This window comes from Aotus nancymaae, unplaced genomic scaffold (assembly GCF_030222135.1).
Source record: "Aotus nancymaae isolate 86718 unplaced genomic scaffold, 86718_ANA_hifiasm-v0.15.2.pri h1tg000014l, whole genome shotgun sequence".
In the NCBI taxonomy this organism is placed as follows: Eukaryota; Metazoa; Chordata; class Mammalia; order Primates; family Aotidae; genus Aotus; species Aotus nancymaae.
In genome coordinates, this window is record NW_026988425.1 from 103,872,770 (window position 1) to 103,898,687 (window position 25,918).

At 40.8% G+C, this 25,918-nt stretch overlaps 1 long non-coding RNA gene across 2 annotated transcripts in view; it reads right to left on the bottom strand.

Annotated features, from left to right (window-relative positions):
- Window positions 1–4,169: 4,169 nt before the first annotated feature.
- Window positions 4,170–25,918, bottom strand: part of LOC105731972 (uncharacterized) — an 80,890-nt gene continuing 59,141 nt past the window's right edge. For both annotated transcript variants that reach the window (XR_010342623.1, XR_001110860.3), the window contains 2 exons: window positions 12,133–12,279; window positions 4,170–6,004 (listed from right to left, as the gene is read on the bottom strand). This is a non-coding gene — a long non-coding RNA (uncharacterized LOC105731972). The remainder of the gene's footprint in view (window positions 6,005–12,132; window positions 12,280–25,918) is intronic.

Below are 25,918 nucleotides of genomic sequence, written 5' to 3' on the forward strand. Positions count from 1 at the left end.
TTTTGAATTTCACTTGTAAGCTTTGGATCTCAAAGATGGATTTTTCTCAGAGTCAAAAGTGTATTTGTCTACTGAGGTCAATTGTAGGTGCCTTCTCTGACACCTGCTTCCTGTGGTCCTCAAGGGTTTGGTGGTTTCAATATTAATTTGGCCAGTCAGTAATTAGACTAAACATTACAGTAGTCTAATTATTGATGGACAGTTTGGACCTTTTAAGAAATAAGACTTTGCCTGTCTGATATAACTTAATTATACACGTGTTTCTGAAGAACTGTTTATTAGAGCCTTCCCAAGCCAAATCATAATAAAGATGAGATTGTGAAGTTCATCTTCAATCCGAGCTGCCCTGGAGAAGAGTCTGAAGGTGTGTGTGCATGGTGAAGGGGTAGGCATCCTGGAAGGATGGCAACAGAGGCTTGCATGGGACAATCAGGAGTAAGAATGTTAATTAAAAGTCCAGTTAAGTAGCTCTAAAAATAATAAATCAAGAAGTTGATTTGCTAGTGGGGCTGAGTGGAACAGGATGCAAAGCATCAAAGTGAGGGTCAGAAACAGGATGATTAGAAACAAAGCCAAGTCAGGAAGCTCCCTGGGAAGCCTAAGACAATGTTCTGGCGATATCTTATACACAGGTTGGTGAACCCAGCTGAACAAGGCCTTTTTCTGAATAGTACTAGAGGCTGGATAAATCCATATGATTTGATAGGAAGGGAACAATACAGATGAGCCCAGTTGAACGAAGCCCTTGTTCTGACAGTACCAGAGTGTTGGTGGATCCATACAATTTGATGGGAAGGGAGCAGTATTGACAGGTGATTTTGCAAGCACTAGTTTTGGAGCATTGTTTTCCTAGGCTGTCAAATGAGGATTTGTACTGATGATTCGTCAAGTCTGCTTGAATGATTACATTCTCTGACACCATCTGCATATAGCAGCCAAAGCTCTGAGCTCATGCATCTCCTAGAGCCAGCTAGTTCTTCCTCAATCTTTGCAAATCTGTTCCTGGTAAACATGCTGAAAGTCAACACTGATCCACCCAGGTTAACATCTGAGGAAAGCAAATAGCTCGGGCAGAGCTCTGTAACACCCATCCTTCCTCAGCAGAGGCAGGCACCTCAGTTAGCACCTTCTGCAGGAAGGAAATGCCTGCAGAGAGTTTCTTTCCATATGTCCTAAGATCAAGCCCTGGAATCTGAGAAAATGCTTGTGATGTGAATGTGTCATCCTATAAAATTAAGTATACCAATCAGGCTGCAAGAAAGTGAGTAAAGTACATGCCAAGTTTGCCTGTGGTAGCATAAATGCATCTTAGCTGTTTCCTGAAGATAGGAGCTGGAACTCTCATGGGGAAAGCTGACTGAGCACACACATTTCACCCTTGGCCTACTTTGTTTATCTTGAGACCACTGAAGCATTCAGTCTAGACCGTACAGTATTTTCAGTGTGTCCTGTTACTTCTTTCCCAAGCATCTGGTTTTTCTCAGGCCCCATGTGACTCACCCTACATGACCTTATGCTGGGATCCAAGAACTCCTGTGGAATGTCCTATCCTGTGTTTGGGTCACTGAAGACATCTGTGAAAGCCCGGGGCCTGTCCTTTGAGGTGACTTCTCAAGCAATATGAACTTGGATTTTCTTTCTGGACAGGGAATTTAAGGCCTTTGAATTTGACTTTATACTGGACTTTAGAATTCAGGGAAGGGAACAGCCAGGGAGCGCTTGCCTTTGGAACTCCTACTACAGGCCTGCCATTCTGAGAACTTCTTGTGGTAGAAACATTAAAATCCATCAGGAGTCTTCAGCCACCACACTTACTCATTTTTACATCAGTCATTCCCATTATATCACGGTGCTCGCTATTTTCTTTTTTACTTCTACAGTGTTTAAAAACCCACCATTCAACAAGTATGTACTGAGTACACGCTATATAACTATGTTAAGCTCACTGCTTTACAAAGGCAGAAGCAGAGCCTTGATCTCGAGAGACTTAGACCTGATGTGAGATGATAAAATAATTCATACAAAGGAACATCTACTAAGGCAAGGTGGTATGTCATGAAGGCCTAAACTGTGGATGGCAGATAACCAGTTTGTGGAAGTAGAACTTAAAAAGAGAACAATGGTGTCTGTAAGAATTTTAATGCTTCCAAATAGAAATTGATTTGTGCTAGGCTTTGTAGGATGGGTAGAAATTTAATTGTGGGTGGATAATGAAGGCTTTATAGGCAAAACAAATTATCTGAATTCATTCAGATAGGTAGAAATAATGTACTTAGGCCGGGTGCGGTGGCTCATGCCTGTAATCCCAGCACTTTGGGAGGCCGAGGCGGGCAGATAATGAGGTCAAGAGATCGAGACCATGTTGAAACCCCGTCTCTACTAAAAAATACAAAAATTAGCTGGGCGTGGTGGCGCGCGCCTGTAGTCCCAGCTAGTCAGGAGGCTGAGGCAGGAGAATCGCTGGAACCCAGGAGGAGGAGGTTGCAGTGAGCCCAGATCGCGCCATTGCATCCCAGCCTGGCGCCTGGTGACACAATGAGACTCTGTCTCAAAAAAAAAAGAAAAAAAAAAAAAGAAATAATGTACATAGTGATGCATAAGACAATAATCCAGATTCAGTTTTATTTTATTTCCCGCAGTATATTTAGGAATAAAACTGGGGAAATCAAGGCTTTACAGGTTTCAGGAGCCTTGAAAGCCCTACACAAATATCTAGAATGGATTTAATAAGGAACAAAAAACCATCAAATAATATTTCTGCTGCATAGAGCATCATAGGAAGGTAAAACTGGCATCTGTGCCCAGGAAGGACCTAACTGCAGGGAGTGAGAGACCAGCCAGGGACCACAGCCTCTGCAATATGGGCAAAGACAAGTGAGTCCAGAAGATAGTAGAGGCAGGGACAGAGAGGAAAAGACAGACATGTGACACATCAGAGCAGAAAAGCATCAGAACTGCATGCATGCAATGGAGAGAAAGGAATCAAAGAGAGGGACAGTGAGATAGTGTTCTGAAAGACCCTGGATCAAACTTCTCTGGGTGGATCTAAATTTCTCTGACCATATAGGCCCTACAGAGGACATACACTTTCCACCCAGCTTGCTTCGTTCATCCAAGTGATGTGTCCTAAAACAGCTGTTGGTAAACTTGTGTTTGTTTTTCCTGTGAACAATCGGGGAATAAACACTTTAGTTTTTTTGTGCCATGCAGTCTCTGTCACAAATCCTCCACACAGCTGCTATAGTGCTAAAGCATCTGCTACAATGTGAATGTGTCCCCCAAATTTTGTGTGTTGAAAACAATCCCCAAATTCATGCTGATAGTATTTGGAGGTAGGGCCTTTGTGAGGTAGTAATTATTAAAGAAAGTCACAGGGTGGAGCCTGCATGATGGGACGCATGACTTTATAAGCAGAGGAAAGGAGACTTGAGCTGGCATGCTCTTGCCTTCTCACCATGGTATGACACAGCAAGAAGACTCTCATCAGAAGTGTGGCCCCTTGACTGTGGCCTTACCAGCCTACAGTACTATGTGCCAATAAACTTCTATTCTTTATAAATCACCCCGTCTGTGGTACTCAGCTATAGAAACAGAAAGTGACCAAGACAGCATCCATAATAATATATAAACAAATGAGATTGGCTGTGTTCCAATAAAACTTTGCAAAAACAGGTTGAGGGCTGGTTTGGCTCACAGGATGTAGTTTGCTAAACTTTGCCCTGTAACGTTTGAATTTGCAATCCTTGGGCTTTGAGGCCCAAAGTTCTTAACTTGGGTCTTCATTCTGATCCTGTCTGCCATTTCCTCTACTTACTCTTGATTCCAGCCATAGCACACTATCTGCGTTTCTCAAAAGGTACCACAGAGTTTTACATCTAGAGAGGTGTGCTCCAGTCCTCCCATGCTTGTTACCCCTTATTAGCTATTTCTCATTATTTGAGGATGAGTTCAGAAGTTACCCCACTAGGAAACTTAAACCCCCAACTCCTCCCACAACAGCAGGTGAATACTCTGTTAACCTGTTTCCATAGCACTTTAAAATACCTACACCTTAAACCTTATCATAGCATATTTCCATAATTTTGGAAGGAACTTTATCTTAGTTTTCTTTGTATTTTACACCTACCCCACACTCAAACCAAATGCCTAAAACAATTCCCAGAATACAGTAAGTGTTTAGGAAATGTTTATGCTGTGAGTGTATATAGTTTTAAAGGGAATTTGGGTTTCTGATCAAGGAAGACTACATTTTTACCAAGACCTAAATAATTGTTTTATAAGATAGTTAATAAAAAGTACAACTCTAAGAGACAAATGCCTATCAAAAGGGCATTTCCACAAAAAAACCTCCTCTATTTTCTTTCCAAAATAATTTTAAGTGAATTAGTAGATACTTTGCTATCAATGGATTCTATTACTTGGAGGCTGAGATTTCTTTTCTTAAATTGTTTCAAAAGTCAAAATTATATAACCTTGCCATTTTCTCACAATATCAGAAGAGGAGTATACAAATAAATTTGTCCATGATCAAGATCTGTGGACATAACCTGGTCCCAGCCTTCTTGAGAATGAAATGACTTTTCTTTTCCTTCTATAACTATGACTGAGATAACAGTCAATTACAACATTCTCTTCTCCCTTGAAACTATGATATTTGGATGATTTCTATTTTTTTTTTCTTTTATAATTGAGATGTTATTGGCTGTGTTGAGGATCAGCACATAGACATTTCAATTTGTACATAATTCTTAACATACATATCAAAAATCTAAAAAGCCATGAATTGTAATTTTTCACACAGTCATTCCAGTAGCTTTCTAGCTTAAAATTTGGAGGTAAATTTTCCTGAAGAGGCTATCAAGTACCAGTATCTTCAAATGTTGATAAGCTGTTTCATACATCCCACCAATTCACAATTTCATAGCATATATACTACATACTCAAATTTTCTATCTTAAATGACACATTAACAACGTTATTAGGAAAATGGGACTATTGTAACCAAAGATATAACAGAGTGTACACAATCCTGACAGGGAGAGCCATGATCAAGGAATTTTTTTTTTTTTTTTTTTTTTTTAGACAGAGTCTCACTCTGTCACCAGGCTCCAGGCTGGAGTGCAGTGGCACAATCTCGGCTCACTGCAACCTCTGCCTCCTGGTTCAAGCAATTCTCCTGTCTCAGCCTCCCGAGTAGCTGGGACTACAGGCACACGCCACCATGCTCAGCTAATTTTTGTATTTTTAGTAGAGATGGGGTTTCACCATGTTGGCCAGGATGGTCTCGATCTCTTGATCTCGTGATCTGCCTGCCTCAGCCTCCCAAAGTGCTGGGATTACAGGTTTGAGCCACCACGCCGGGCCAAGGAGCAGTTTTCTTTAGGAAATAAATCTAAAAAACAATAAGGAAATAGAAGTAATAATGTTCAAGACATTAAATGCAGGAGTGTGATTCCATATTGCCATTTAGTATGCTTAGTATTAGAGGATATAAGAACTAACCCCTATCTGTAGAATGTTAAGCTGACACTCAAAACAGTCAAGGCCTCCCATAATCCAATATCCCACACTATTTTCTGGTTGTACCAAAAAATAAATAACTAGCTAATGTTTTCACCACTTAAAAAAATTTACATTAAAAAAAAAAAGACAGATGAGGTGGGATTTCCTCTTTCTTAAAAAAAGCTTCTAGAGCTACTAAAAACTTGCATAGTTGATAAAAATAGTACTCTGGATTGTACAAGAAGGGAGACAGGGACCACCGATAAGATGGGGTGTACGATGTTAACCAGAGTTGGCTTCTTTCTCTCTGGCTTCATTAGAGCCTGGAGTCTCCTCAATATTACCTTCTCCATTTTGTGCAGGTAAATCTTTAGTTTCTTGGTTAGCCGCTTTGCCTGTTTATCCTTTGCTCCCATGCGCAAAAGGAAGGTCAACTCAGCAGAAGGGGTGGCAAAGAAAAAGCCCAAGAGGAGATCAGTGAGGTGTTCTGCTAAACCTGCTCCTGCAAAAGTAGAAATGAAGCCAAGAAAGTTAGCAGGAAGGGATAAATCTTCAGACAAAATAGTTCTATTCTTTAATAGCAAATTATTCAAGTACAATTGTATAAAAATCCTCTTGACACAGAACAAGATAGAAAGAAAGACTTCAGACTATCTCATGTTTCCACTGAACCCACCCATGTCATAACAAAACATATACATTTCTTGGAAATGAGATTGTTCTAATATTGTGTTACCATATTCTTTCAGTGACAGTTTATTATCCCTTCCAGTTGAAGATAGAAATGTAATGTGGTAAATATCCAAGAAGCCTTGGACAGAAGAGCCAGATTAGTCCAGGGACCCCAGCACATTCCACACCTTATTTCCTACTGACTAGTATCAGATGAACTTAGTAGTCCTTAAATTACAGAAAATTTTTGGATTTCAGCCATTTTCCAAGAAAAAGTGAAGTAAAGGCTGTGGGAGCCAACTAACTTGGCCAAAGCATAATGCTAGTAAGTGTCAATTAGCCTACAAGAACAAGCATTTTGTGCCACCAAGCATGGGTATGTCAACTCCAGCAGTGCAGAGGACACTTTCAACAAGTTTAAACAGGTGGTTAGTTTGTGTAACATATTTGTCTTGTTTAGGAGATCATTTAATTTCAAACCACGTTGCCTCACCATCTTATACTATTTTTTACATGGTATGTGTTAAGAAAGTTTGATTTCTGTTTGCCACAGATTCAGATAATCTGTTAGTCCCCATTAATCTCTACCTTTTGGGTCTAAGGATAATACTTCTAGTTTTCATAAACTCCAGCTAAAACACTATATGCTTCTTCAACAACACAACGCTTTTTTTTGGCCAACAATTATATATAATTATGGTTGATATTGTCTGTTTGTGATCAGATCCATTTCTACACCTGGATTTGCCCAGACCCTGATACACGACTTTCCTATAACCTTTACTCTTTCTGCCTTATGAATGGTCAAGTCAGATAAGATCCAACTAAAAAGTATTCATACATTCAATATATATTCATCTTGGGTTTCAGAAGGTTTTAGTATCCCTCTATTAATTGTTCTGTTTCAAATGAATGGCCAATAAGCAGTCAATAATTGACATCCAAAGGAAATGTACTGGCAGCCTCAGGAGATCCTGAGACCAGTAACAGGCTGGTCTTGTGGATTCCTTCTGGGACCTACCAAGGGATTCATGTCACCTCACTGTTGAAGGCAGATACCAAGAAAGATAGCCATGATGGGAACCATGGAAACATTCAGAACCAGAAGTGATTCACGTGGGTAGAGATATGCGTAATCTGAACTACAGGGAATGGCCCAGTTGGTTACAAGAAAGTTGACAGACTGTAGAGCACGCCTGAATTTCTGGATTAGGACAGGCTGCCCTTATAACAAATTCTCTGCTCTACCTAAGTGCTTTCAGTACTGATCAAGCTTTTATGATGAGTCCTCAGAGGATAAACATCCAGACATGGTTATGGGGAAAAGGAAGAGAAACCATATGCATAAGGAAATTACAGCTCCAACATGTGTGGTGGGGCTGTTTCCAAAAACAGAGGAGAGTTTATAAGTAGGTGTTTGGTTGGAACTCCATTATAGAGAGTAGTGAAAATGTGGAGTGGAACAATGTTTGAAGTATGCACAAACTCCAGATAACCTGGCCAAAGAGTAAACAGTTTGTCCCTCACCAACAAGACAAGTAGTCCCATTATGTGTCATTTGTCCTTTGGCTATATTAGAAAATACCTTTCAAAGTGATAATACCTGAATTATTGGAACTTTCTGGTGCCCTTATTTTGACACAAGAAGAAGTATTGTTTTGTGATAAATGAATACAATGTTCACTGGGTAAAATTTTTTAAATGCTCTACCTGATTCTAGAAGTGAAGTATAAACATCCTCTAAATATATGTCCTGTTCCATTGCATTAAATGCTATGGTTAAATGTGTGGTCTATAATTAAATGTGTGGTCTAGAATATGTGTACCCCTAAAGTTAAAAATGTACATCCTTAAAGTGAGCCTCCTTTTGACGTGTAGATTAGAACTTGGAAGGCTCTGGGAGAATGGCACAGGTGGAGTTCTGACTGAATAAGTGATGCTGCCTTCACTCATCTGACTGCCAAGCACGCCATGGTGTGAGTGAGGAAGCACAGGAAGTGAAATGAGCTTGATCAGCTGCATCGACATGTGCTCTTGAGTCTTGCCACATGGCAGTCGCTGTAATAGGTTTAAAGATGGGGAAGGAATGATCCGTGCTCTCAAGAGCTTACAAATGAACAAAGAGGACAGACAATAATTCAGAAAATGCACTTGTTTTGATAGAGATACACATAGAATGCAATGGAAACATTGAAGTGGGGGCTATCCCAGAATTTGGATGGATAGTGTGTGTGTTGCAGGGGGTGGTTGGACTCCATCATAGGAAACTTCCAGCAGATAATGACCTCCAATATGGAAACTAACGGATGATTAAGAATTAGCAGAGGAGGATTAAGGTACAGGCTAAGCTGCTCTCCAGTGCCTCAACAAGTTACAAATGTATCTCTTTATTATGTAAAAAATTCCAACATAGGAAGGTAGTGCAAGGATGTAGGAAGTTCTACATCATTAAATCATTTGGGAACCCTAGTTCCTACTGTCAAGACCATGAAGGCGCTGAGATTTTTTCCTACTTGTGAGATAATGATTTCACATGTCATAGTTTCATGAATGGAAACAGGTATGAGATTCCTGGGTCAGAGCAACAGCAGACTGTATTAGTCGAGGCAATAGTAGAAGCCAAAATATCAGCATTTGCTCCAGTTACCTGAAGCTCAAATCTCACAGGGCACGCTGAAAGGAGCAGGAGACCTTGTACGGGCAGTGGGTTACTATACGAGAGAGGAACCCTAAACTTAGAAAATAAAATCTTTCATAATCGGTAGTAAGCCTGCCTGACTTTTGCCCCAGAGAAAGACATTGTTTTTACTATCCTGAGTGCTTAACACATTGGCCCAGTGCTCTGGAGGAAGATACTACTATTATCTTCCAAGGCTGTTTGCTATATCATGGCCCTTGAAGAGAAAAGAAAAAAAGAAAAAAAGAATAATTCAGAACCCCTGCTTACAAGCTGGGCAGAAAAATAAGACCCATGGAAAATTGTCTTTCAACTCCTTCTATCTCCGTCCTCTAGGGCAGGGATTGGCAAACTATGGCTTACAAGAAAATCTGGCCTGCGTCCTGAGTTTGTAAGTAAAATTTTATTGGAACACAGCCATGAACATTCATTATGTACGCTCTATGGCTGCTTTAGTGGCATAAACGAATAGTTGCAACAGAGATTGTATGGCCTCTTTACAGAAAAAGTTAGCCAACCTCTGCTCTAGGGTATGGCCCTCTTCCATCTGATTAAAGCTGGCTGGTGGGTACCATATCCACAGTCCAGTGTACAGGAAGAGAGAAAAGAAGAAGGAGAGGCAAACGGTTTCCTATTTAAAGCATTTGATCCAGAAGTTGACTTCTGTTTCACTTCTTACTGACCAGAACTTAGTCACATGTTTTGTTAGGAGTCCCCAGAGTTTTCCCAGTTTCAATGATTCATTAGAGGGACTCACAGGACTTACCACATAGTTGTACTCATGGCCAACATTTATTGCCACAAAGGATACAAAGGAAAATAAGCAAAAGGAAAAGGCACCTGGGGCAAAGTCCAGGGGAAACCAGCTGCAAACTCCTGAGAGTGCTCTCGCAGTGGAGTCACCCAGGATGTGCTTAATTCCTCTTGCAATGAATTGTGACAAATATAAAATGCTGTCTACCAGGAGAGTTCATTAGAGATGTGGTACCAGGGTTTTAACTGGGATTGGTCATGTAGCCCTCCCTGCCTGAGAATATCCCCAGATTCCAGATTCTCAGAGGAAAGAAGATATGAGCATTAGCTATATTTTTTGTACAGTTTAGGTACAGTGAGCCACTTATATTGGGGACTGGTGAGAGCCCTCCTGAAATCCAGGTTCCTAGATGCAAGCCAAAGGTCACTCTTCTAAGCAGGCCTTACTAAGGAGAGCAGACTCACCCTGTGAACTCTTCACATCACACAGGCGTATACTCGGCTGCAATGGAGGCTGAGGACTGTAGTCTAATGAAGTGACTGTGTGCTCAGCTAAAACTTGGGAGGTTAGATTATTAAAAGCAAGATGAAGAATGGACACCGTGTCTGCAGCAAAGGGAAGAAGAGGACCAGGGCAGAGTTTCTCAACCCCATAACAATTGATATTTTGGGCTGGACAGTTCTTTGTTGTTGGGCACTGCCCTGTACTGTCTGCCAGTAGAACCCTTCTCAGTCCTGACAATCAAAACTGTCTCCAGATATTGCCAAATGTGCTTTACGGGGCACAGTGGTTCCAAGTGAGATCTAAGCCAGTTTGTGAAGTCCGAGGAGACCAGGCCTTGCTCATGAAACCTCCAGTAATTCATTATACTCTGAATGTAAAATGAGAGATGGAAAGTGGCAAGACATAAGACTGAAGCCACAGGCTAGGGCCAGCTTACAAAGCAGTTGTGTGCCATAATAGGAGTTTGGAGTTTAAGCAATCAATTAAAGATTTGAGAGCTACTGGAAGATGTTTAAGCCAAGGACCATATTTGTATTTTCAAAAAAACAGTTTGACCTACACATGAAGAATTAATTGAAAGATAAACAGTCTGGAGTCAGGGAGACTAATTAAAAGAATGTTGTGCTTACTCAGATATGAAATTCTGAAGAACAAAATGAAGACATTAGCAGTTGAGAAGAAGAGATGGTTTTGAAATATAAATAGAAAGAAGACCTGGTAACTGTTTCAGGATGGAAATGTCACCTAGAATTTCATTTTGGGAATCGGGTAAATAGGTTACCATTCAGTGAGATAACAAAGAAAAGGAGAACAAAGTAAGTGGAAAAGTGATCAGACCCGTTTTTGACTTGCTGTTTGAAGTGATCTTGGAACTTCCAACAGAAACTGATGACATGTGATGAATTATCTGATATTTAGACACTTGGTACAATGTGGGCAGTAAGATATGAAACCCTCACACACAACCAGCTATGGTCAGTGTTTCTTTTCTATTTAAATTTTAAAATCTGGTGCCTTACTTTTAATGGTATATAAAACAACTGTTCCATCAACCTTTTTGGGTTGGGAGGATGACAACTTCATTCAAATTTTATTCAGATGGGTTTTTAAATATTGCAATTTACTAGCTACTCAAACATACTCATTTCTGCCTAGACTAGGTGTCATTTCTTGGGCACGATGAATGTCTTGGCTTTAGTAACTGTTTTCTGCTTCAAGAACATATCATCTACTGGCATTCAGTGCTCTCAAGTAGAGATAATCCTTGCAGTGACTGAAGTACAAAAATTTAAGCACAGTTATAGACACTACTATTCTGAGGCTAAAACAATTTAACCAGATAGCATTTCATACTGGTGGCTATGCTTGAAAGACTTCCTCATCTGCAGTAGAAGGTATGCTGTGTCTGACAGAGTTGCTAAATTTGCATTTTCTCAGCTAAGATGTGCATCATGTAGTTGAAAAATTTTTTGTAAATTAGTTACTTTTATTACTAGTCAAGGCACAAAATACTAAACCTTAGAGTCCTGATTCTGAGCCCTCGCATACCTCAACCCATAATAACAAGAGAAAGTTCTTGTATACATTCCTTGCAGAGTGTGATTTGAGAGTAAGCAGTGGGATGAAATTCAGGTTCTAGTCTTTAATGACTTGAACACAGATGTTGCTGTTGACAGGCAGAGATATGTTGAGTGTTTTTTCCCCATTTGCTTAGCAAGATTTGACATGTGGTGGGCCAGAATAGAAATCTGAAGGGTTGAATCAAGATGTGTTGAGAGAACTTTGAGTGTAAGAAGTGATAAAAGAACCAGGTCTGGATATACAACGTTAGGTGGCAGATGGAAACTTAAAAAAAATATCTTTCCAGGATTGCCTGCTTGGATAAGCTGATTGGTAAATTTAGTTGTCCTTAGAAAAGAATTTCAAAAATACAGAAGATACATAGCCAGTATATCATCACTCTAAACAGACAGTGTTCATTGTTCATCTATGTGCATTTGTTCACATTATGGTAAGTACTTACAGATGACTCTGGAAGCCCGAACTGGGGGAAATAAAATAAGGTGATGGGGTTGGGCTGGGGTGGGTTTTGCACTAGGTCCCAAACTACCAGTCTTTCAGGTCTTCATGGTTTCTAATGCTGGAAAACGCCGGGCCATGTACCACAGATCTGTTAACAAGAAGGATGAACGGATGCCATTAAGACAGAGCACTTTAATATTTATAGATCTCTTCTTTGGTAAAAGAAAATAATCATCCTTCAAAATATCTGTTGAGTGAATATACAGACCTGGCTCCATCCCAAACACTAGATCTTTGTTTTAACATTGCCACATCTTAAGCTTGAGCCAGTTGGATATTCTGCACTGCCCATAAGAGCCAGGATTTAATTTATTGCTGTAAAATACTCTCCTCTCACCAACCATCCTTGCTAAATTATGAAATTTTAGTCATTATTTTAAAATTGTCTACCACATCTTTTTCTCCTTTGTGACCGTGCAGACCTTTTTTATTTTTGCAACTAAGATAAGTAGACTGGATGAGCTTCATTGCCAGGAGAAATCACCTCCCATTTAATGCCCTGAGGTTGCCTTCAGGCCAGTCTTCTCAAAGACAGTGCTATGGACCTCATGCCTATTAAAATTCATATCCCGTATTTTCATATCCCACTTTCAAATTAGCCTGTTAGCTGGCATTTTTGAAAAATCTTATAAAGTCACTAAGTTATTAATGACCGATACCCATGAAGAGTTACTCCTTTCCAAGTACATTTTTCCTTCATTTATTCATTCTATAAATATTTATTAATCATTATGCAAGACACTGGAAACATGGGTTTTGTCACTCAGGGTCCTGAATGGAAAAGTTGGTACACTTAAACTGTGTGATTTGAGGAGGATCTCATAAAGTGGCTATTTACAAATTGTGAGTAGGTTGGAGTTAAATCGTGAAGAAAGGACAGTGTTACTTCCTGGGGTTATTATCAGCAGGGGTTGTGAAGTCATTGCCACTACTAAAGAAGAGGTGAAAGAAGGAAGACTGAGTCAGAGAGAGCTGTGTGGAGAGGGCTGACAAGAAGCTGTGACCTTCAGTTCAAGAAGCTGTCAGCTCTTGATGACCTTACAAGATGGGCTTTGGGCAGAAATAAACATCTTGACCTCATTCTTTTCATATTATTCCATCTCCCCGGGCACCTTCTATTAATCAAACCCCACAAAATATTGCTGATACTGCCAATGCAGATCAACTTTTTAGGACATAGCAGTGTGAGAATGCAGGGAAATAGGTCTGTAGAGGGGAAAAAAAGGTGTGCAACACAGTTCCTTCCCAGGAGCCTAGGGCAGTGCCTTCACATGTCAGCAGACACAGGAGTTCCATGAAGGGCTTGGGAAAATATATTCTTGAGCCCTACCTCACAGCAGTTCTGACTCAGTAGATCTAGAGCAGGACCCGAGAGTCAGCATTTCTACCATTTTGCCTCTGCTGCTCTTCTATTGGTCACATTTTTGGGTAGCACTGGTCTGACATTTTGAAACAGGGCAACACCAAACCCTAAGGAATGGATGTCTAACAGTGGAATATCTACTCTGTTAGACTAGTTTAAGAGAGCTTGTACTACTTTCTTAGCACACTTTTGCCAAGCCTGCTTCAAGGCAAGCTGATCTTATCTAGAAATCACTAAAAAAGAGAGTTTTGAATTTTCAAGTAAGAATGTAAGAGTGGAAATGGGCTTTAAAACTTTTCCAGAGGATTCTTAAATAAATCTTCCTCTTTAAACAAGTTACTGCCTTGTTTTGCAGGAAACATTTTATTTCCAGTATGCAAAATGGTTAGTTTATGTAGAGACATCATGTTTACTGTTGAAATATATATAATTTTAAATTTTTTAATTAAAAGAGAGAATTGATGTCAGATGTTGTTAACAATTTTCTATAATAATTTTTATAAGATGTGATGGTTAATTTTGTGTTTCAACTTTGGTGCCCTAAGGGATGCCCAGACAGTTAGCAAAAGGTTATTTTTATTTTTATGTTTTTTTTACTTATTTTTTTGTAATTGCATTTTAGGTTTTGGGGTACATGTGAAGAACACGCAAGATTGTTGCATAGGTACATACATGGCAGTGCGATTTTCTGCCTTCCTCCCCATCACCTATATCTGGCATTTCTCCCCATACTGTCTCTCCCCAACTCCCTACCCCCCACTGTCCCTCCCCTATTTCCTCCAGACAGACCCCAGTGTGTGATGCTCCCGTCCCTGTGTCCTCATTGTTCAACACCTGCCTATGAGTGAGAACATGTGGTGTTTGATTTTCTGTTCTTGTGTCAGTTTGCTGAGAATGATGGTTTCCAGGTTCATCCATGTCCCTACAAAGGACAAAAATTCATCATTTTTTATGGCTGCATAATATTCCATGGTGTATATGTGCCACATTTTCCCTGTCCAGTCTATCATCGATGGGCATTTAGGTTGGTTCCAGGTCTTTGCTATTGTAAACAGTGCTGCAATGAATATTCGTGTGCATGTGTCCTTATAGTAGAATGATTTATAATCCTTTGGATATATACCCAGTAATGGGATTGCTGGGTCAAATGGAATTTCTATTTCTATGTCCTTGAGGAATTGCCACACTGTCTTCCACAATGGCTGAACTAATTTACACTCCCACCAACACTGTAAAAGTGTTCCTATTTCTCCACATCCTCTCCAGCATCTGTTGTCACCAGATTTTTTAATGATCACCATTCTAACTGGCATGAGATGGTATCTCAATGTAGTTTTAATTTGCATTTTTCTAATGACCAGTGATGTTTGTTGGCCTCATGTATGTCTTCTTTTGTAAAGTGTCTGTTCATATTCTTCACCCACTTTTGAATGGGCTTGTTTTTTTCTTGTAAATCTGTTTTAGGTCTTTGTAGATTCTGGATATTAGCCCTGGCAAAAGGTTATTTTTGGGTGTCTATAAGGGTGTTCTGGAAGAGATCTCCATTTGAATTGGTGAAGTGAGTAAAGCAGATGGCCCTCCCCCATGTGGGTGGGTGTCATCCAATCTGCTAAGGCCATAAATAGAACAAAATGGCAGAGGAAGGGCAAATTCACTGTCTCTCCTTGGGCTGAAACATCCAACTTCTCTGTCCTCAGACCTTGGAGTTATAGCTTCTGGATTCAGACCAGAGGTTACACCGCCCTCTCCCAGATTCTCAGGCCTTTGGATTCAGACGTGGTTATACTGCCAGCTTTCCTGGTTCTTCACCGCAGGTTCTCCATGGCAGATCATGGGACTTTCTGGTTTTTCAAACTGCATAAGCCAATTTCTATAATAAATCTCCTCTTATCTTCTATTAGTCTGTTTTCACATTGCTATAAAGAACTACCTGAGACTAGGTAATTTATAAAGAAAAGAGGTTTAACTGACTTAGAGCTTTGCAGGCTGTATAGGAACCATGGCTGGGAGGCCTCAGGAAACTTACAATCATGAACAAAGGTAAAGAAGAAGCAAGCATGTCTTACCATCATGGAGCAGGAGAGACAGCGAAAGAGAGGGTGGGAGTTGGGGAGAAATGCCACACACTTAAGCAAGCAGATCTCGTGGGAACTCACTCACAAGACAGCACTAGGGGGATGGTGCTAAAGCATTAGAAAATACCCCCATCATCCAATCACCTCCCACAAGGCTCCTGGTTCAACATGTGGGGTTTACAATTTGACATGAGATTTGGGTGGGAACAGGAAGCCAAATCATATCATATCTGTATTTATATTGGTATCATCTACATCTATTCTGTTGGTTCTGTTTTGGAAAACCCTGACAAATATGTAAGAAAACTATCAAATGAAAAAAATCAAACAACAAAACATCTATAGGAAGAAAGCATGGGAAGTAGTCTCCTAAATATTTTTGAATAAGAGCCAAATTCCTTCTTATTACTGATTCTTTTGTTAGCATCATATCATGAGAACAACATACAATTGAACAAAAATAATGAGCAGAGTGGCTTAAAGATAAAGTACCCAGGGACTAGTGAACAAGGGAGAATCAAAGTGTTTGAACTGATGGATCAATCACTTTGCACATGCATAAACTGATGTCTCACTTCAAAAATATTCTTATTTCCCAAATAGCTCTTTTTACTTCTCTCATTCCTTTATCAGTCAAATTTCTCCTTAGAGAAGAGTGAACTCATTGTTCTAATTTTTTATCTCCCATTCATCTTTTGCCTATTGACTTCTGACTCCTCACTCATCCAAAACTGCATTGACAATAGTTGACATTGGTTGGTTGACCTCTTAGCAGCATTTGATGTCATGGTCTTCTTCCTTTTTTCATTGGTTTCTGTTGTATTACTTTCTTCTGGGTCATCTCCTACTTTCTTGATGATGTCTTCTTATAACCCTATAAAATCTGACTGTCATATTGCTCAGACTCTATTAGAGACATTTTCAAAAATGTCCAGAACAACAACTCAAAGCTATTTAGTCTCTGGTCCTCAAATAATATCAAAGGGAACCTAATTCACCCACATTTATCAAAGACTCCTATATCACTCACATGTTTTCTTAAACCTCATAGCTGGTCTGCAGCCTCTTATACCACAACCTCTAAATTTCTCTCTTCAGTTTCAGATATAAGCCTCTGTTTCTTTATTCTCTCGCTTACTTCTTCCATCCACCCTTGAGTATGTAGACTTACTTGGTTTGTCTTCCTTTTCCTCTCTGTACTATTTTGCAAAGGGGAAGAAGCAGAAATGAGGGGCTAAATATAGGTTTCTTTGTAAAGCATGGATGAAAGGTAGAAGAAAAGTATAGCGGGGTGATGACCCACATGTAAAGTACTTCGGTTTCATCATACTCTCGTTCTCTTTATTTGGCCTCTCTGACTCCACCTTCCCCTGAAATGTTGGCATCTCCCAAGTTCCATGATTGAATTGCCCTTGCAGGCTTTTCTCAGCTACTTTTGTGATTCTAACTTCCTCTCTGAATGGGAATCATTAATAATTTTTCCTCTAGACTGTCCCTCCCACATGAGTCTCACACCCATCCTATACTAGACATTGTCACTGGGATAACATACTGAATACTCAATGTTCTCCAAATGGCACTCATCATCTCCATGCATACTTTTGCTTCACTGATCTCATGACAATTGTTACTGATTGCTCAGTCCAGTAAGCTGGGAATCATCCTTGATCCACCTTCCCCATACTCCACATCCTTTCTATCATTAAGTCTTAGGTTATCCAGTTCCAAAGTCCTCTCAAATCCATTGCTCCTTCTCCTTCCCTATATGTCTGCCCTAATTTATACCATGAATATATCTCCCATAAACTCTTCCAACAGCACCATAACTTTTTCCCTACCTTCAGACTAGCTATCCTCAAATCAAACTTCTTCACCACTGACAAAGTGACCTATCTAAAATGCAAATATCACCCTGTTATTATTATACACTCCACTGTTTAAAATGCATCAGTGCCTGCCCCATTACCTATAAGATTTTGGATCCTTTAAGATCTGAGCTCTACCAGTCTCTCTCTTTAGGATACATCTCTTCCAAAAGGCTTTCCGATGCCTCACAAAGCATGTCATTCCAGCCTCGGTGCCTTGGTTTGTGCTTTTCTCTCCCTCTGAACTGTCCTTTGCAGTCCACTGTTAATGCTGCCTCCTCCCTTTACCCTTCTCTGCTAGACTGAGCTAAGTTACTCACCTTGGTGTTGCTGTTCCCATTGTATGGTATTTATCAGATTGTATTTTCATGTCTGCTTATTATTGTTTTATACATTTCTTATAAGTGTTTTAAGGGCTATCAGACTGGAATCCAAGTTTAGTAGGGGGAAAAATCACTGAACTAGAAATCATGAGGATTTGGGTTCAGGTCAGAATAGCTATTAATCTGCTGTGAAATCTTGGTCAAATCACTGTCCTTCTCTAGTCCATCTTTCATAGGAGAGACTTGAACCACATAATCATAATCTACTATGCTCTGATTCCATTCTATACCTTCTATACTATACATACTATACTGCCATGTTAAAAGAGAATATTCACTGATGTTCACTTACTATCCTTTCTAATTTCCCTTCATTTCTCTGCTTTCTTTATCAAGGGTTTTATTAAAACTAGTCGTTCTCAACCCTGATTCTCTGTGCTAGTTTAAAAAACACAGATGGCTGGGCTCTGTTCCAAGAGATCCTGGTTTTGTTGGTCTGCTATAGCACTCTAGCATCAGTATTTTTTAAAAAGCAATTCCAATGATTCTGATATGCAGACAAGATTAAGAACCGCTGACGTAAAGCAGTAATTCTCAAACTCTGGTCCCAGACCAGCAGCATCAGCATCACCTGGGAAATTGTCAGAAACTAAATTCTTGGGTTCCAACACAGGCCTATTGAATTAGAAACTCCTATCCCTACAGGAGATTCTGAAACACTAATTCATTGACTCTCTTTGAATTCTTCTTTCCCAAGCCCAACAAAGAGGAATTAGAGGTCAGTGCTACAGTTTTAGAGTATTGTATCTCAGGCTGTTGATCTTTAAAAATGTTCTCTCAGACAACCAAAATCAGCTTCTAAGGGGTTGTTTGTATCTTCCTTACATCTAGGTAGAGAGCCTCTTTGGCTGAACCAGAGTTGACATTTAAAATAAAATTAGGTTAGCTGGGAGTGGTAGCTCATGCATGTGATCCCAGCACTTTGGGAAGCCAAGGCAGGTGGATCACGAGGTCAAGAGATCGAGACCATCCTGGCCAACATGGTGAAACCCCCGTCTCAACTAAAAATACAAAAAAATTAGCTGGGCATGGTGGTGCATGCCTGTAGTCTCTGCTACTCTGGAGGCTGAGGCAGGAGAATCTCTTGAACCCAGGAGGTGGAGGTAGCTGTGAGCTGAATGCATTGACAGCACTTCAGCCTCGTAGTGGAATTAAAAATAAGGAAAGAAGTTTTCTGTTTCTTTTTCTTATTAATACCTAAGTGAGAGGTTGATAGGTACAGCAAACTACTATGGCAAATGTTTACCTAGGTAACAACCCTGCACATAGTGAACATATATGCCAGAACTTAAAATGAAATAAAATTAAATTAGAAAAGAAAAGAAAATTTCTAATTATAACTACTTCCTCTTCTCTTTGAAATATATAAAAATCCTTTTGTCAGCTTTATGACCAAGGAATGTCTTTCTCAAGGACCTGAGAGCCATCTCTTTGAAATGCAAGCATCTTTTAAAAAAAGGGATTGTTTGGGTTTTTTGCTTGTTGATTAAGTTTTTTATAGATTCTAGATATCAAACCTTTGTTGAATGCATAGTTTGCAACTATTTTCTCCCGTTCTGTAGGTTGTCTATAGACACTTCTCAAAAGAAGACATACGTGCAGCCAACAAATATATGAAAAAATGCTGATCATCACTAATCATTACAGAAATGCAAATCTAAACAATAATAAGACACCATCTTACACCAGTCAGAATGGCTATTATTAAAAAGTCAAAAAACAACAAATACTGTCAATGTTGCAGAGAAAAAGGAATACTTATACATTGCTGGTAAAAATATAAATTAGTTCAGCTGTGGAAAGCAGTTTGGACATTTCTCAAAAAACTTAGAATAATCATTCAATCAAGCAATCCCACCATTGAATATATACACAAAGGAAAAGAAATTGGTCTACCAAAACCACACATGCACTTGTATGTTCATTGTAGCACTACCCACAATTGCAAAGACATGGAATCAACCTATGTGTCAATCAGTGGTAAACTGGATAAAGAAAATGTGGTACATATCACACAAACATAAAAAAGAATCAAATCATGTCCTTTGCAGCAACATGGATGCAGCTGGAAGCCATTATCCTAAGACAACTAATGCAGGAACAGAAAAACAAATATTGCAAGTTCTCACTTGTAAGTGGGAGCTAAACACTGAATACACATGAATACAAAGAAGAGAACAACAGGCACTGGGGACTGTTTGACAGGGAGGGGAGAGTGGGGCATGGGTTGGAAGGCTGCCTATCCAGTACTATGCTGACTACATAGTACATAGTGCATCCAGTACTCTTTAGTCAGCATAGTACTGGATAGGTAGCCTTCCATACACCAGGTGCTTTCATACGCCATCCCTCCATGGCATACAATTTACCCATGTGACATATCTGCACATGTACCCCTTGAACCTAAAATTTAAAAAACTATTGAAATAAAGAAGTTCTAACATCAAGAGAGATAACATTTCCATTTCCCAGTTTCTATAGTTGGGTAGAAATCTAACTTCAGTGGGCATCTTACTGCAAGTTGCCAAACTACCTCCTACCATAAAAGTATGAGAAGGTTGCTGTGTGTGAGAATGTTTTTTTTTTCTGGATAAAGCTAATTAAGTAACAGATGTTTACCCCAATTATCAGGGTCAGATGAACTATGTATGTCAAATAGTACTGTAAAGTCCTCTTTCTTGAGTACTAGTTATTATACATACTATAAAAACATGTATAATTTATTGTATCTGCTTGGCTATAAAATGGGTGCAATTTCTTTCTCTCTTTGTTATCTCTTAGGGGATTGCCTGTGATATGCATTATATTTTGGTTCAATGTTTATTTAAGAATAAAACTCTTTTCTGTCTATACTACCTTTGTGGAGAGGTCTTCTGGGATGGGAGATTTTGTTTTCAATTATATTTCCCCAATACAGACAAGGGACAACCAATGGAGAACTGATAGGAGAGCAGACCTGTGTGAAGAAGTGGAAGAGTGTCTCAGTCATGTGAAAAGGAACAGAGATATCAGAAGGAACTAGTTGCAAGAGAAATACAGGGAAGAACCAGGTACTAAAGAGCCTCCTAAGTTATGTTAAGGGATTTGAGCTTTATCTTGAGGTAAACTGAATAAGCAAGGTGGTATTATAGGATTTGCCTTTAGGAACCATCATTCTTACCATAATGAGCAGAAAGAATTGGAAAGAAAGTGTCAGTGGAAAATTAAGAAAATTAAGTTAGGTGATTCAGCTGTCAAGATGGATTATAATGATAACAGTTATGATAATAATGGCAATAATTGTCACTGCAACTAACACTTCCTTGAGGTATGAGCTGGTCATTCTTTTAAGTCCTTGACCTGTATGATCATTAATTTCCACAATGCTATGAGGTTTGTTTTATTATCATCTCTGTTTATAGATGAAAAAGCTGAAGGATAGACAGATCAAATGACTTTTTCACAGTTATTATGAGGTAGAGCTGGAGTCTGAAATTTGGTTCCAGGTATAGTTCTCTCACTGTCTCATAATACCATAGTTTGGATGAGAGTGTGGCTCTACCCCGTCTCGCGATACCGTGCTGCGCTGCGCCGTCTCCCGATACCGTGCTGCGCTGCGCCGTCTCCCGATACCGTGCTGCGCTGCGCCGTCTCCCGATACCGTGCTGCGCTGCGCCGTCTCCCGATACCGTGCTGCTCTGCGCCGTCTCATGATACCATACTATGCTACGCCGTCTCATGATACCATAGTTTGGATGAGGATGGTGGCAAAATGCATAAGCTTGGGTAGATTGATTCAAGAAATAAGTAAAAGGTAAAATAGGATGTAAGGATTGAATGGATATGGGGAATGTGCAAGAAAAAAGTGTTAAGGATGTTGTCTAGTTTCAGATACAGATGTGATGGGATCTTTGGGGTGTCGCTTTGCCAGTCAGAAGACTCCGTGATCGATGGCATCTTCTGCTTGAGTTTTGCTCACATCTTCTGGGCTCACTCCACCCACTGGGGCCCGCAGGCTCAGCTTGTACTACCAGACTGGATCCCACACCTGCCAAGGGCATGCCAGGTGCAGAGTGGTAAGGGTTATGTGGACACATGAATATGAGGAGTGACTGCCTGCTCCCACTTCCTGGCCTCTCCCCACTCCCAGCACCTGCTCCAGGGTAGAGTAAAGTTGTGGCTGAGCCCAGGTGCTCTCATTACACTGGCTAGGTATGCATGTGCTCAGGGTGGCACTGACATGCCAGCCCCCTGCCACCTCATCCCCCTCTAGACTTTGGGCAGACATGGGCACAGGAGGGAGTCTGAGCGGGGCTGAGGGTAGCTCTGGGTGGGCCTGCAGGTGCCCCTTGGCAGGAACAGCCTGGGTGCCATGGACAACATGATTGATGGTGGCAGGAGGCAGACAGGCTCCTTGGCAGAAAGGCCAGGTCCCTGGTGAAGCTCCACCTTCAAGCTGGGGATGGCCTGAAGCCTGGAGCCTGTCTGTTTCTGGTGGCCCTGAGTGAGAACTTATGGTACCTTTTCCAGGCCCAGCCATGGCCACCCATGCACCAGTCAGCATGCACTTCATCCATTGTGAGCCCATAAAACCCTGGACCCAGCCAAGCTCACAGACATCAGGATCATCAGCTGTGGGAAGGAGCCATCCAATTCAGGTCTCCTAGACTCCTTGGGATGACCTGCCTGCATAAAGGAGCTGTCCACTCCATGTCTCCTCTTTACTGAGAGCTGGACACTCAGTAGGTCAACCTGCCTGTGGAAAGGAACTACCCACTCTGGGTATCCTCTCTGCTGAGGGCTGCACTCATCAGGAGGACCTGCCTGCAATAAGGAGCTATCCACTTCAGGTCTCCCAAGAGCTATTCTGTCACTCAATAAATCACCTCGTTGCCTTGCTCACCCTCCAGTTATCTATGTACCTCATTCTTCCTGGATGTAGGGCAAAAACTCGGGACCTGCCAAATGGTGAGACTGAAAGAGCTGTAACAGAAACAGGACTTAAACACACTCCTATTCCCCACCACACACCCTACTTGCTGTGGTGCTGGCAACAAGGAGAGAAGAGCTGCAGCCCTTCAGAGAGTCCAGACCTAGGGACTCCCTGAGCCAGGGCTGTGACACCCTCTTTGGGTCTCTGTGGTTCCTGGCATCTCCAAGCTTCCAGGTGCCACTACACTCCCCTTTCCAACAGGGGTGCCTACAGCAGAGGCTACTTGCGGTGCATAAGATCCAGCCACATGCTTGAGTGGAACTAGTGCCTATGCTGGCAACTGGAGCTGCCCGCCCCACTGCAGCAGTTGGCATGCCCAGTTGTGTGCAGTGGCCAGATCCCACACTTGCTTGCTCATGCACCCCTCACTGCTCCACATTTGGCTAACCCTTAGTAGACATGGAATCTGAGCAGGTAGCACAAGCTAAGCGCAGCCCAGCAGGCTGACTCAGCAGAATGAGCCCAGGGTGCCCAAGCAAAACTTGGGCAAAGGTGCCACCAGCCACAGAGGTTTCTGGCTGGAAAAGTGACACCCTAAGGATCCTGAGACACAGGCCATTCACTGAAGCATAAGTATCAAGAACACAGCAGTTTTGCAAGATAAGTAAGAGAACCTGTAGGACAGTTGCATTGAGGAGTGGGGTAGAGATTTCCAATGAAGTGGTTATTATACAGCTCTGAAGCTCAGAAAGGAAGACATCTCTGAGCAAATGGAAAGCAACTGAAGTTGTAGGAACAGACTAGAACACCCTAGGAGAATTAGCAAAGTAATAAGAAGAGGCATGATCAAACTCCAGGGGAACAGCAAGAAAAATGCATCACCCCATAGGAGATTAAGAAGGCATGTTCAGAGAAGTATAGGGAAAAATATTAGGGGAGTTTGATATTTGTAAGAGCCAGAGAAAAGAATGTTTCCAAAGGAGGTATGGTTGGTAGTATTAAGAACTGCCATAAAATCTTCCCAGGCTCAGAAAGAAGAGAGTCTGGGACCCTCCCTGCCAAACTGTCATCCAATCTGAACATAAACTAACTCAGTTCCTCATGAAAGATTAACATGGCAATACTGTGACTTGAATTTTGTTTTAAATGTTTAGACTGCTATGACTTTTCTCCTACTGCTATGTCATATTGCTTTCCTTCTGTAAAGCTAAGTATATAAAATAAGACATCACAAATTCTCCTGCTGCCTCAGGAAAAAAAAAAAGTACAGAAAATGAAGGCTCATGCAGTAAGCCATCTGAGAATTTGTCTCCAGAAAACAAAACGAGCCATTTTCATAGTTTCCCCTTAAAGCTCTGCAGATGACAAGAATGCTATTTGTTCTATAGCCTTCCGTTATTTGTGACCTGCATCTTTCAATTAGCATCATTTTATTGGTTGGCAAGTAACTTGGCATTTTCTTTTGGAAGCAGGTTTGGGGTGAGTTAACGATGTTTGCAGAGATTTGCTTTCTTTTCCCTTCCTTCCTTCCTTCCTTCTCTCTTTCTTTCTTTCTCTCTCTCTTTTTCTTTTATTTTCTTTCTTTTTCTTCTCCTAATGGGATTTGTGCCTAGTTTGTGTAGCTTAATATGGAGCCTGATATTTATGCTTGAAAATTTGGGAGAATGACTAAATTACATTTTCATTCTATGCATCAGGGAAACTTCATTTCATTTTGTCCCCTGACATTTGAAGATAGCTTTAAGGTTTTATTTCCTCTTTCCCTTATTCATTCCCTCCCAAGCTCTTCTCTACTTCTTCTACTATCCCCACTATTGGATTGTTCATCTTTATCAGCTTGGAAACAGAATTGCAATGTGATTTTCCACTTGGTTTCTAGTGGAATAGAATTTTTAGAAGTTTTTCTGTCTTCTGACTGCATGTGGGTAATGCGGAACACTCTCTTCATCAAGGCTCAGAAAACATTACAATACATACCTAATAAGAATGGTTGAGGACTGAAGTTGAGGTGCGTAGGCCAGTATATAAAATAAGGCCAGACTTGAAGAAGAAATGGAAAAAATAAGGAACTGGCAGGTCTTAAAGGGCTCAAAGAAACTCTTTTTACCTTTTATTTGTCTCTCTATATTGAGTCCTCATCAAAATGAGCTAGTGTTTGTTGGAATTCTGTGCAGGGCTCTGCTAATCCAGTTTTAGTACCTAATACAGATGATAAATGATAGCTTGAGATAAGATGTGAGATAGTGAGTAGAGTGACTTTCCTGACAGTGCCAGGTAGGCTTTTTTTTTTCTTAATTTGGTAAGTGGAAAATAACCAATTTTGGCTTCATACAGTTCTGAACATCCACTCCCAGCTTTGCTATTGTTTGCTGAACATTTAGCAACTTCTGTAATTACTCTGGGCTTTGCTTGCTCTACCTTGAAATGCGAGTAGCATCATCCCATCTTTCCAGGACAGTGGAATATTTAGGTTGCAGGGAAAGAGAAATCAGCTCTGTGGGGACCTAATCTCTTGCAATCTTCCTCCACTGCAGAGTAAGGTCCCAGCTGGGATACCTCTTGTAGGGGCACAGAGGGTCATTACTTCTAAAAAATTAACTGAAGAGCATTCCTTTTCAGGAAGAGAAGCATGGAAAACTCTAAGCTGCCCAATAACTCCTCTGAGGAGCTCGTATACTTAAGGTGGTAGAAGGTAGAGGTGACTAAGGCTTTCTGGAGCCTGGGGGAACATGAGCCATGGTGATGTTCTGTAGGAGGCGGCCTACGTTCACTACCCTGATAGTAGTTACTTCTGGCCACTACTCTCTGCTCCAGCATTATTGGGAGAAGGACTCTCCCTCACCCCACACATTGTAGGTGGTGATGCTGCTCCTGGACTTCAGGGATGAGCACATGTCCTGGATCTGGCAATGAGATTATAGTACTTCTTGGCCGCCATGACTGGGTCAGTGTCAGGCAGATGAAACAAGTGGAGTGTGTGTCACGTGCAAGTAGCATCCCCCACCTTCTTTCTTTTGGAGTTGCCAAGCCAGAGGAATGTAAGCCTGGAGCAGCCATTGGACATCTTTGCAACCAAGTAAGAGCAGCCTGAGAAGGAAGTGAGCAGAGAGGGAGGCGCAGAGGAGAGAT